The sequence below is a fragment of the Arachis ipaensis genome, chromosome B10, assembly GCF_000816755.2.
Source record: "Arachis ipaensis cultivar K30076 chromosome B10, Araip1.1, whole genome shotgun sequence".
NCBI classification, from domain to species: Eukaryota; Viridiplantae; Streptophyta; class Magnoliopsida; order Fabales; family Fabaceae; genus Arachis; species Arachis ipaensis.
In genome coordinates this window covers 39,043,764-39,057,350 of record NC_029794.2, presented here as the reverse complement: position 1 = coordinate 39,057,350, position 13,587 = coordinate 39,043,764, and positions in this window count along the sequence as shown.

The window sequence follows — 13,587 nt, the reverse complement described above, 5'->3', positions numbered from 1 at the left end:
ACAGAGTAAAGCAGAGTGCAAGTTTGCCAAAACCAAAACAGGAATGAAAATCAAAACAATTTACAGAAATTTGGGCAGCATCCCGGCTAAAATTGGATGTTCCCGGAAAATAAATAGCAATCAGAATAGCTCATATGAATTAAAATATAGCTACAATTACATAAAGGGAATATGAACATGGAAAAGCAGTGTAAAAAGCAACATGAAACAAGAAATTACAGCATATGAACAATACTAACATCACAGCAATAGCAGAGTTACGAAATTAATAAAGCAAGAAATACGAACAGCGCAATTAAACAGGCCTAAATCCACTAACCACATCCTAGGCTACCTAACAACCTAGAATCCACTACAACATGCATATCTAACTAGCCTAATTATGAACATAAATAGAAAAATAGGAAATTAACGATGAATGGAAAGAAGGGTGGCGTTCAGCAGAACCTGGTAGGCGTAGGAATGAAAGTGGGGCAGAGAGGTGGCTGGGGGATGGTGGTGGTGGCGGCTGACGCGGCGGTGGAGGGTAGCACGGCGGCGGTGGGGGCTGTTCGGAGGCAGGGGGTTTGGAAAGGTAATGGGGGAGGGGTTAAGGGGGAAGGAAGGGAAGGGGGGTGTGGGTGGTGGTGGGTGGTGCGGCTGGGACGGAGCGGCGGCGATGAGTAGGGTTTCGCGTGGCTGGGGGTTATTAAATTTGAATCCATGCGATCGCGTGGCTGGGGTGGAATGGGGGTTTACGCGATCGCGTGGGCACGCGATCGCATGGAATGGATAAAGGAGTGAATGACGCGGTCGCATGAGGCATACGACCGCGTCGCTGGAAATTGTGCGAAACGCACAATTCCAGCGTCGTTTCAGCGCAACTCTCTGTCTCCTTTGGGGTGGTGTGCAATCCACGCGACGCGATCCCGTCGCTTACGCTGTCGCGTCGGATTGGTGTCGTGCAAGTGACGCGATCGCATCAGGTACGCAACCGCGTGGGTCGTTTTGTGCGAAACGCACAATGGCCGCACGATTCTAGCCTAACTCTCTGGACATTGGGGATTTACGCCGATCTCCTGATCACGCGGTCGCGTGAATGACACGGACGCGTGGGTGGTTGTTTTTTGAAACTGAGGTGATCGCATGAATGATGCGGTCGCGTCGCGCACCCCCTTTTTTTTATGCAGGTATGCAACTATGCAATATGCAATGCGAATGAATAATATTCAGGTTCAATTGAAAAGGAAATAAAAATAAAAATAAATAACATGAAATAAAACTGAAAAAGAAACGACCATACCATGGTGGGTTGTCTCCCACCTAGCACTTTTAGTTAAAGTCCTTAAGTTGGACATTGGATGAGCTTCCTGTTATGGTGGCTTGCACTTAAATTTGTCCAGAAATCTCCACCAATGTTTGGAATGCCAACAACCTCCGGGGTCCCAAACTAGGCATGTAAAGCTTCTAAGCAGCTTCAAGCATATTCTCAGGCTCCCGGGGTGACGAATGTCAGAATAGATTCCAGGATCCCAAACTTTGCTTTTAGATCCGCCTTTGTCTTGATCTATATTTTTCCATCCGGGCGGTTTAGAAAGTAGATTCTCACCATGGTGACCAAACGTTTTCCGAGATTCATTCGATTGATCGCGATGCCAATCCGTGCACTTCGAATTGAAGCGTGGAACCTTATTGAACCTTGTGCACCAGCTCTGAGTGCGAGCCATTTCCCTCTTACTCTTAAAGCCGCAGAGAGCTCTAAGCTGGCCATCTGTTTCAAGCAAACCATATTCAAGTGGAAAAATAAAGTTAAAGGTTAAGGATTGTACCCACTTAAAGCTTGTATTGGGTGGTAATGGCCTTGGGATAGGTGTTTCCAGTGGTTCTGTGAGTTCTACTCCCTTGTGCTCTTCTGTGAATTTCTTCACTTCCTTGCAGACTTTCTCAATTGCATCCATATCCTGATCAAAGCCTTCTATGTCTTCCTCGTCACTTAAGTCATAAACGGGAGGTTGAGAGAAATCTACCTCCGCATCGTCTTTGTATTCACTTGGGGAAGACTCTTCGATCTCAGAGAATTCACGTGCGGATGCAAGTTCATTACTAGTAGACACTACAACAAATATGGGCTTTAGCAACGCCAAATTTTGCAACGCCTTAAAACCGTTCTCTTAGATAGTTTTAGACAACGGTTATTTATAGTGTTACTATTGAATTCAATTTTTTATTATTTTATAGCAACAAATTAAAACCGTTCTCTTTGACTATTTTAAAGAACGGTTTTATAACCGTTACCATGATTTGGTTTTAAGCAATAGTTTTTATTGTTGTTTAAATAATTGTACAAAAGAAACGCATAAAAACCGTTGCCAAAATGCTACACTTTAAAACCGTTCTATTAGATGGTCTTAGACAACAGTTTTTAGAGTGTTACTATTGAAGTTCAATTTTTCATTACGTTATAGCAACAAAATAAAACCGTTCTCTTTGACTATTTTAAAGAACGGTTTTATAACCATTACAACAATCTTTTATCAAACAATAATTTTCTTATATTATTTAAATAATTATACAAATTTAAATAATTTTCTCTATAAATATTAAATTTTTAGAACACTCAAAATTATTGTTATAAATATATTACAAATATTATTTATAGAAGAAATAAATTTAAAATAAATTTATAACAATTTTATATTTTTGGTTTCATTCCCACTCTAAAATTTAAGATAATATTTTTTTAACATTTCAAAAAAATTTCAACAACCTCTCTTCAAAATAAAACATAGAGACTTGTTAATTTTTCCTTCCTCTATTAGCCCTAGCGCTCCATAACCGACACCACTCATCATTAGAGCCATCATCGAACAATGCCAAACTTGTAACAACCCAAATTTTTGGAAAATTAAATAATAATTTATTTATAATTTATCATATTTGTTGATAATTTTTGTAAGCCCCAGATTTTTAGAAAATAAATAATGAATTATTTATAATTATATATATGATTTTCTTTTTAGAAAGGTTATGAGACTTCATGTTTTAAATTAATTTGGTTTTATATAAATTTCAATTATAAATTAGATATTTTTAATTTACTAAAATTAATGATTTTTGCTTAATTAAAATTCAGAGTTTTAGTAATTGGAGATGAAAGAGAGTTTTGTATATAATTTAAATTGAAATAATTTAAAGTTTTGATTAATATTATGAACTAAAAAAAATAACTCAAAACTCTACTCAAATCCTAAATTCCCAATTCTAAACCCTAATTCCTAATTCATTAACCCTAACCCCTTTCTACCCAACCCACACACACATGTACCCCTCCCCTACCACTTGTTCATTCTCCACTGAGCCACTTCACCCTTTCTCACCATTACTCACTCACAGCACACACCACACACCAAATAAACAAACATGCACAGACACATAAACATACATAGAGGAAGAGAGAGATCTGAGAGTGAGAACTGAAGGGAGAAGAGGAGAGGAGGGGAAGCCGCGCCTTGCCACCGCTGCTGTCCGCGAAGTCATCTTCATTACGAATCAGAACTGAGGCGAGAGAGAGGACCGCGATGGAGGAAGGAATCACGCCGCCCAGTCGCCGTCCATGGGGAGTCGTCGTCGGCGTTGTCACGAGGAGGAGAGGAGCCCGCGTCGGAGGAGAAGAGCCGTCGTGTTCTACCACCGCTGAGGGACCAGTCGCAGTTAGAACCGTCACTGCTGTTGTGTTCCGTCACCGCCGCCACGTCGTGACCCCGTCGTCACCACTGAAGGCTCTAGCACGGCCGCTACTTCTATGGCCGCCATCATCTGTTGCATGTGCGAAAGGAGAGATGAGCCTTAAGAACAAGGAAAGGAGTCGTGTGAGGCTTGTGCCGAGAGGCAGAGAGCTGTTCAGCCGCCACTGCTGCTGCCATGATCACCGTTGCGGTTTCAAAAAAAAGGGGGATACCGTTGAAGTACCTCTGATATGGTCTAGATCCCTTCCTCTAATTTGCTCTGTTTCCATTCTTGCTCTACTGCTATTTCATTGGTTACCCTATTCTCATTTTATTTTATTTCAGCCCCTATAGCTATGATTATTGATAATGTTACTGCTGTTGCTACTACTGGGTCTAAGCCGCTGCTGCTGTAAATTTAGAATAAGAGGGTTTGTCGCGTTTAAATTCTGCGATCTCGACTAATTGAGGTAGGGGATTTGTTTTAAAAATAAATGTTTTAAGTTATGAATGCCAATAAAATTAAATGAGTAACTGCAAATGGTTTATGGTTGTTTTGTGTGAATAATTATTGAAATTGAGTTGAATCATGGCTGTAGTTGGTGATTGGTTTAATGATTTAATGTAGTGATTATTGACGATGTTGTGTATTTTGAAGTTATACTTGTTGCTAGAACTTGTTGATGATGATTTTGTGTATGGAATGTTGCTATGATTGCTGGAAATTCATTTGATGAATTAGAACATGAGATATGTTGTTATAGATGACATGCTGAAGAATAGATGCTATGATAATATGGTTACGTTGCACCTATGATATGAAATTGTGATATATTGAATTAAGAGTTCTTGGAAAACTTTGGTTAGTGAAAAGAAAGTTAGAAATGTGGTTTTAGATGAATCCTAGGCTTGAATATAGGATTTGGTATGTGAGGTTGTTAGAAATACTTTGTGCAGAATTTCTGCAGAAATCTGCATAATTGGCAGCAGAACGAATGACTTTTTGGGAGCAGTCCAGACCTAATTTTTAGATGAAATTATTTTTTTGTAAAACTTTAGTGTGTCTTGAAAATTCCATAAAAATTTCAGAGAATTTGGCCAAGTGGTTTGGAAGATATGATTTTTTGAATTTTAGTGGTTGCTGCAGATTTCTCTAGTTTTCTGGTTCTGCAGTACCAATTTGCAGATGCTATAACTTTTAATTTAAACAGAATTTTGAGTTGATTTCAAAAGAATTTTAAAGATCTATCAGTCTATTTTAAGTGAGTACAAGTTTCATGTTCATATCTATTTTTAGACTTAGATAAGTCACTTGGAAGGTCGGTTGTTTGCTGAAAACTCTGAACTGGTTTATGAAAATAGGGCTCCACTTCCAATTGATAATTAATTAATCAAATGAAGTGATATGAATCTGAAACTTGTGGATTCTGAAACTTACGGATATTGACTGTAATCTCACCAAAATTTAGAAGCAACGGATTAGAATTGAACTAAAAGCTAATAGCATAGAACTCGCACAAATAATATCATTTTGAATGTGTTTTAAGCTAATGCAAGTAAAATTGTTGGATAGATTCTTAACAAACAATAATGAGTTCTATCTAGAAAAATAGAATTAAAGTGAATGCCACATTCTCATATTCCCACAGTGCCAGGTTATTGAAGTGAATACATATTCTTTATTCAGTAAATGGTTTTCTGAAAATGGCAAGCTGGTATGCATGCACAATAGTTATTAGAAGTACTAATGCTTTGTAGTTGATGAATTTCCAATTTGTGATCACTTCAGAGGATATTGATAGATGAACTGTTATTATGTTGTATTGTTGCACTGATTGCACAATTGTATTTCCTTGTTGTTTAGGTTGCAAAAATTTTCCAAAAGATTCAAGAAATGGTAAAGAAGAAAGAAATCTAGTATTTGTTTTGATTGGTGAGGCAGAACAAAATTTAACTTAATGCTATATGCTTGTCATGTGCTTTGGGTTAAGTGTGTGGTCATGCAGATGAAGTTGAAAGCCTTGCTGCGGCGAGGAAAGCTGCCATATCCGGTTCAGAACCTTCAGATTCTATTCGGGTATACCAATCTCTCCGGTCCTTCCTTGAGGAAAATACCCCTTTTCTTCCCCGCTATTCCCTTTTTTCTTTTTTTTTTTAAATAGTGTGTGAGAATGTTAAATAGTATTTAAAAAATGCAACCGAGAGATATTGGATTTTCTTGGGTATTTGCATAGTGTGCTAGTAATCCTTAAATATGAATATTTCAGGTTGTAAATGCATTACTAACTCAGATTGACAAGTTAATATCATCTCCAAATGTGATAATCCTAATCACATCCAACATAACTACTGCTATTGGTAAGCCTAAATCAAACTTCCATTCCTTCAATTATTAGCATTAGGCTTAACATTATATTTAATTTGCTAATTTTTTTGTTCACAGAAAAATTATTATGAAATAGAAAAAGAACTTAATCACACAAATTGTGAAGATCAAATATTAGAGACTAAAAATCACCAATTTGTGAAGATGATGAGGAATCTATTTGCTATTGTAATATATCAATCTCTTTTCTTTATGATTAGATATGGTTATGACTTAGACTCTTATTATGTAATTTTAAAGTATCTTAGTTTATTTGATAGTATCTTAGTTTATTTGATTTCTAAAAGATTCACAAATATGTATGAATCTTATAGAATACTTTAAAAATCAAATTTGATGGTAAATATTCAATTAGTTTTCTTTAGTAATTTGATTCAAATAGTTAAGGTTATTTATTGACACTAAATTAAAAAAATAGTTGGAATATTAATTTTAATGCAATATGAGAAAATTATTGTAAATAAAAAAATATATAACTACAAAAAATCGTTGTCAAAAGTCACAAAAGGAATGATTTTAAAAAACCGTTGCCAAAAAATGAAACTAATGGTAACGCTTTAAAACCGTTGTCTTAGACGACTATTAAATGGCAATGGTATTAAAACCGTTGTCAAAAAACGACACTAACAGTAACGCTTTAAAACCGTTGCCTTTGTGAATAATAAAACTACAACTGTTTAAAACCGTTGCCTATTTAGTTATGGTTTTAAACCGTTGGATCATGAAAGAGAACGGTTTAAAAACGTTCCTTATCGAGTAACGGTTTGAAACCGTTGTTTAAAATTTTCTATCAAAACCGTTGTCTATACCAGTAACTTTGGCAACAGTTTTTTTGTTACCGTTGCCTTAGGTAAAAAACCGTTGCCTTTGAGCATTGGTAACGGCCGCATATACCACAGGTCAAAAACCGTTGCCTAAAGTTTTGGGAACGGTTTTTCAATCTACGGCAACGGTTTTTGACCGTTGCGAAAACCCTTATTTGTTGTAGTGAGAACTTGACTCGTGACTATCATCATCAAGGAAACTTGCTTCTTGGAGTATTCCGTCTAGTTCCTCATAAAAGACTTGCCTTAGGGGTTGTGTACTATCCTCCTTAGCATCAATTGTAACGTCCTTGACAGAATTCTCCATAACTCTGGATTCCCATAGAGGCTCAGCGTCTCCTAGGTCTTCAACCAACTCTTCTTCTTGTGTAATGACAGCTTCCTCTACTTGTTCCAGTACGAAGTCATGTCTTGTTCTGTCTACTGGAGTTTCTAGTATCTCCTTCATGCTACGCTCATCATTAGATTGTCCACACGGAGTTGTGGGAGGTCCTTGAATGTTCGAACGTCTAGAAGATAATTGACTTATTGCTTGCTCCAGTTGATAAAGGGTTGTTTGAAGTTGATCTACTGTTTCCTTGAGGCGAACCTCTGATTCTCGGGGTGCTGGATTTGGACGTGGTACATTGGAAAGTGGTGGTGTTTAGGAGTAATTAGATTGGAATCGGGGTAAATGAGGGTTATATGGTGGCGAATGGTGAAAAGGAGCTTGTGAGTGTGGTGGTTCGAAGTTGTGTTGAGAGGATGGTCTATAGGCATGGGGTGGGACTTGTTGGTAGTTACAAGGTTGTCTACCATGTCTATTGGCTTGGTATGCATTGTAGATTGGTCTTTGTCCGTGATATCTTGGAGGGTGTTGTTGCCTAAAGGGTTGATCAGATCCTCTTGGCTGCATCCATCTTTGATTGCTCTGACCTTGATGCATGTTCCTGTTATAACTTTCACTCCTTTCAACAATATTAGAACCAAACTCGAAGCGAGATGGGTGAGAATTCATAGTAGCTAATGGAAATAAAAGGAGAAAATAAAGACAAATAAACAAGTAAAAGAAAAATATTTACAATAACCAATAATAAGGCACACAATTGCAGTTCCCCGGCAACGACGCCATTTTGACGTTAGGGTTTTTGCCAGTAAAGAATTTTATAAAAATAGTCGCGTTGTAGATATAGTTTCTAAACCAACCGAAATCCCTTCGTACAAACGTTTTGGTTGTCACAAGTAACAAACCCCTAAATAAATTGATAACCGAAGTATTTAAACCTCGGGTCATCTTCTCAAGGAACTGCAGGGAAGTATGTTCTTATTATTGGTTATGAAGATTGTAAATTGGGGTTTTTAAGATGAGGAACAAGTAATTTAAATTGCAATTGAAATAAGTAAAAGACTGTAAAGTAAATAAATAACTGTAAAGTAAACTTTTGGCAAGGTATGAGAAATTAGAAGTCCTATCCTAGTTATCCTTATCAATGATGATGAAGATTGAATCTTAATTCTACTTAGTTAGCCTTTACTTAAAGCAAAGAAAAGTCAAGTTACTAATTAGTTTGATCTTCAAATCCTAGTTAATCCCTAAGGAAAAGTTGGGATTGTTGAAGTTTAATTCAATTAGCAAAGATAACAATTATCAATCATGTTGAGTTTGATAACTCCTAAGTTACTGATTTTTTAACCAAGACCAAAAAGGGAAAAAGTAAATCTACCGGAATAAAAATGCCTTCAGATTGGAAGCAACAGTAATATAAATAAAAGAAACAATTGTAAACTGAAATACCTCAAATAACATTAATTCAAAAGAGTAATCTGTAACATAGAAGAATTCATAAATTAAATTGAAAAGATAAATAAAAAGGAATGTTGAACCTGATAGAAAGAGATAATCCTGAAAGCGAATTAAAATCCTAAATCTAAATCCTAAAAGAGAGAGGAGAGAACCTCTCCCTCAAAACTACATCTAAATCATGAAAGGTAACTAATTGGAGACTCTCTTCTGAATGGATGCATTACCCCACTTCATAACCTCTGATCTGTCCCTTCTGGACTTGGATTTGGGCCAAAAAGGGCTTCAGAAATTGCTGGGGGCATTTTTTGTAATTTCTAGTGTGTGGCCCCTGTCACGCGGTCGCGTGGGTCACGCGGTCGCGTCAATTGGAGTTTTCCTTGTCACGCGGTCGCTTCAGTCAGGCATCCGTGTCATATGCGTTTCGCTTAAGGCGCGCGGTCGCGTCAATCGCGCGGTCGCGTCACTGCCAGTTTCTTTAAAAACTCCGTTTTATGCTTTCCTTCTAATTTTGTATGTTTTCTTTCCATCCTTTAAGTCATTCCTGCCTTAGAAGATCTGAAATTACTCAACACACAAATCACGGCATCGAATGGTAATAAAGGAAAATTAAAATAATTACTTTTAAAGCATAGGAAACATGTTTTTCACATACATCACATAATAAGGAAGGAAAAGTAAAACCATGCAATTAACATGAATAAGTGAGTGAAGGATTGAATAAATCACTCAATTTGAGCACAAAATATATCATGAAATATGGGTTTATCAAGCACACCTCCAGCCATGCTCCCGCGTAACTCTCTGTTTCATTCTTCTTTGTTTTGTATGCACTTATGACGCGTACGCGTCAGCGACGCTTGCGCGTCGTGTGCTTCTTTTTTTTGTTTGCATAATGCAAATACAAATGCAGACTATATGCAGAGATTATGAGAAGAGTCACTAAGAAAAATAAAGTAGATTAAAATAAAATAAAACTAAGACTGAAACGGAATGATCATACCATGGTAGGTTGTCTCCCACCTAGCATTTTGCTTTTACGTCCTTAAGTTGGACGGTCTTTAGGCTCATTCTGCTTCTGTTGGTGGGTCCTTCAAGAGGAAGACCTCTAGCTCTTTGTGTTCCTTCATCTTCTCACCATGATAAAGCTTTAGGCGATGTCCATTGACCTTGATAAATTTGGAGCTAGAAGGATGACGCAAGTGAAAGACTCCGTATGGCTCTGCTTTTTCTACTCTGTAGGGACCTTCCCATCTTGATCTCAGCTTTTCTGGCATGAGTCTCAGTCTGGAGTTATAAAGGAGAACCAACTCCCCTGGTCTGAACTTTCTCATTTTTATGTGCTTGTCATGCACAGCCTTCATCTTCTCTTTGTATCGCCTGGAGTTGTCATATGCTTCTAGGCGAAGGTTCTCTAATTCTGCTAGTTGCAGCTTCCTTTTAGCACCAGCTTCCACAAATCCCATGTTGCACTCCCTCACAGTCCAGAAAGCCTTGTGTTCCACCTCTACTGGAAGGTGGCAACCCTTTCCGTACACTAAGCGGAAGGGACTCATCCCAATGGGTGTCTTGTACGCTGTCCGATACGCTCAGAGCGCATCAACAAGTCTAGTGCTCCAGTCCTTCCTATGAGGCTTTACTATCTTCTCCAGAATGCGCTTTATTTCTCTGTTAGATACTTCTGCTTGCCCATTAGTCTGGGGATGGTATGCTGTTGCCACTTTGTGAACAATCCCACGCTTCTTCAGTAATCCTGCTAATCTCCTGTTACAGAAGTGAGTGCTTTTATCACTCACGATTGCTCGTGGTGATCCAAAGCGACATATAATATGGTTTCTAACAAAGGAAACAACAGTGTTAGCATCATCAGTATGGGTAGAAATTACTTCCACCCATTTAGAAACATAATCTACAGCTAACAGCATATAAAGGTAACCACTAGAATTTGAAAACAGACCCATGAAGTCAATTCCCCAAACATAAAAAATTTCATAGAATAACATAATCTGTTGGGGCATCTCATCCTCTTGGATATATTACCAAACCTTTGGCATGGGGAACAATATTTACAAAATAGTAGCAGCATCTTTAAAAAGAGTAGGCCACCAGAATCCACAGTCTAAAATTTTCCTAGCTGTTCTTTATGGGCCAAAATGTCCTCCACTCTCAGAAGAGTGGCAGGCCTCTAAAATGGACTGGAATTCTGATTAGGGCACACACCATCTAATTACCTGGTCAGCACCACACCTCCATAAATATGGATCATCCCATATATAATACTTAGACTCGCTTTTCAGCTTGTCTCTTTGATGCTTAGTAAAATTAGGAGGGAAAGTATGGCTAACTAGATAATTAGCTACAGGTGCGTACCAAGGAACTACTTCAGATACTGCATGCAAGCTATCAAATGGAAAAGCATCATTGATAGGAGTGGAGTCATCCTTAATGTGCTCAAGGCGACTGATGAGCGGATATTTTATACGCTTTTTGGGGTTAATTTCATATAGTTTTTAGTGTGTTTTAGTTAGTTTTTAGTTTATTTTCAGTAGTTTCTAGGCAAAATTCATATTTATGGACTTTACTATGTGTTTGTGTATTTTTCTGTGATTTCAGGTATTTTCTGGCTGAAATTGAGGGAGCTGAGCAAAAATCTGATTCAGGCTGAAAAAGGACTGCTGATGTTGTTGGATTCTAACCTCCCTGCACTCAAAGTGGATTTTCTGGAGCTACCGAACTCCAAATGGCGCGCTTCCAATTGCGTTGGAAAGTAGACATCCAGGGCTTTCCAACAATATATAATAGTCCATACTTTGCTCAAGGATAGATGACGTAAACTGGCGTTCAACTCCAGTTCCATGCTGCAGTCTCGCGTCCAGCGCCAGAAACAAGTTACAAAGTGGAGTTCAACGCCAGAAAAGGATCCAAAGCTGGCGTTGAATGCCCAAAACAGCCCTATGCACGTGATTAGCTTAAGTCTCATCCCCAGCACACACCAAGTGGGTCCCAGAAGTGGATTTCTGCACCATCTATCATAGTTTGTTCATTTTCTGTAAACCTAGGTTACTAGTTTAGTATTTAAACAACTTTTAGAGGTTTATTTCGCACCTCATAACATTTTTAGATCTAAAATTTGTATCTTTTGACGGCATGAGTCTCTAAACTCCATTGTTGGGGGTGAGGAGCTCTGCTGTGTCTCGATGAATTAATGCAAATATTTCTGTTTTCTATTCAAACATGCGTGTTCCTATCTAAGATATCCATTCGCACTTCAATATGAATGTGATGAACGTGACAATCATCATCATTCCTCCATGAACGCGTGCCTGACAACCACTTACGTTCTACCGTAGAATAAATGAATATCTCTTAGATCTCTAAATCAGAATCTCCGTGGTATAAGCTAGATTGATGGCAGCATTCAAGAGAATCCAGAAAGTCTAAACATTGTCTGTGGTATTCCGAGTAGGATTCAGGGATTGAATGACTGTGACGAGCTTCAAACTCGCGAGTGCTAGGCGTAGTGACAAACGCAAAAGGATAGTAAATCCTATTCCGGTACGATTGAGAACCTGCAGATGATTAGTCGTGCGGTGACAGCGCATTTGGACCCTTTTCATTGGAAGGATGGATGGTAGCCATTGACAACGGTGATCCACCTATACACAGCTTGCCATAGGAGGACATGCGTGCATGAATCAGAAAACAGAGGAAAGCAGAATTTCAGAAGACAAAGCATCTCCAAAACTCCAACATATTCTCCATCATTGCATACAAGTATAATTTGTGATCTGCCCTTTTATTCCTTGCAATCAAATTTGATAAGTGAATTATTTTATTGTCTTCCTGACTAAGAGTTACAAGATAACCATAGATTGCTTCAAGCCAACAATCTCCGTGGGATCGACCCTTACTCACGTAAGGTATTACTTGGACGACCCAGTGCACTTGCTGGTTAGTTGTGCGGAATTACATTGTGAAGTAATTTTCGTGCACCAAGTTTTTGGCACCGTTGCCGGGGATTGTTTGAGTTTGGACAACTGACGGTTTATTTTGTTGCTTAGATTAGGAAAAATTGTTCTTTTTGGTTTAGAGTCTTTTATTATTTATGCCTTGTTAAAACACTTTAAATTTATAGCTCAATTAGTTAGAGCGTGGTGCTTATGTTCTTAGTAATTGGCTATCCTATTTTCAAAATTTTTTCAAAAATAATTTTTCTTTGAATAAATCTTGTGCCAAACTTTAAGTTTGGTGTTTTCTTGTTGATTTTTCTTTATTTTTCGAAAATTTTAGTTTGGTTTTCTAAAAATTTTAAGTTTAGTGTTCTTTCTTCATGTTCTTGTGTTCTTGTGAGTCTTCAAAGTGTTCTTGAGTTTCCTTATGTCTTGATCTTAAAATTTTTAAGTTTGGTGTTCCTTGGTGTTTTCCCTCCAAAATTTTCGAAAACAAGGAGCATTAGATCAAAAAAATTTTTAAATCTTGTACTATCTTATTATTTTTCTCTCTCCTCTTTAAATCCAAAAATATCTTTTCTCTCTATTTTAAAGCAAATTTTCGAAATTTACCTTTAAAATTCAGATTTTTATTTCAAAATTTAAAACTTTTTTCAAAAATCATCATATCCTTTTCAAAACTTCCTAACCACTTTCTCTCTCCTCATTTTTTTTTCGAAAATCTTCACCTATTTTTATTTATTTTATTTTAATTTATTTTGTTTTCGAAATAAATAAATAATTAAATAAATAAAAATATTTTCTTCTATTTTACATCATCTCCCTTTCTCCATCATGGACCTAAGCGGAAATGAACAGTCCAGGAGGACTCTGGGGTCATATGCTAACCCCTCTACTACTTCATATGGGAGTAGTATCTGCATACCCTCCATTGGAGTCAGTA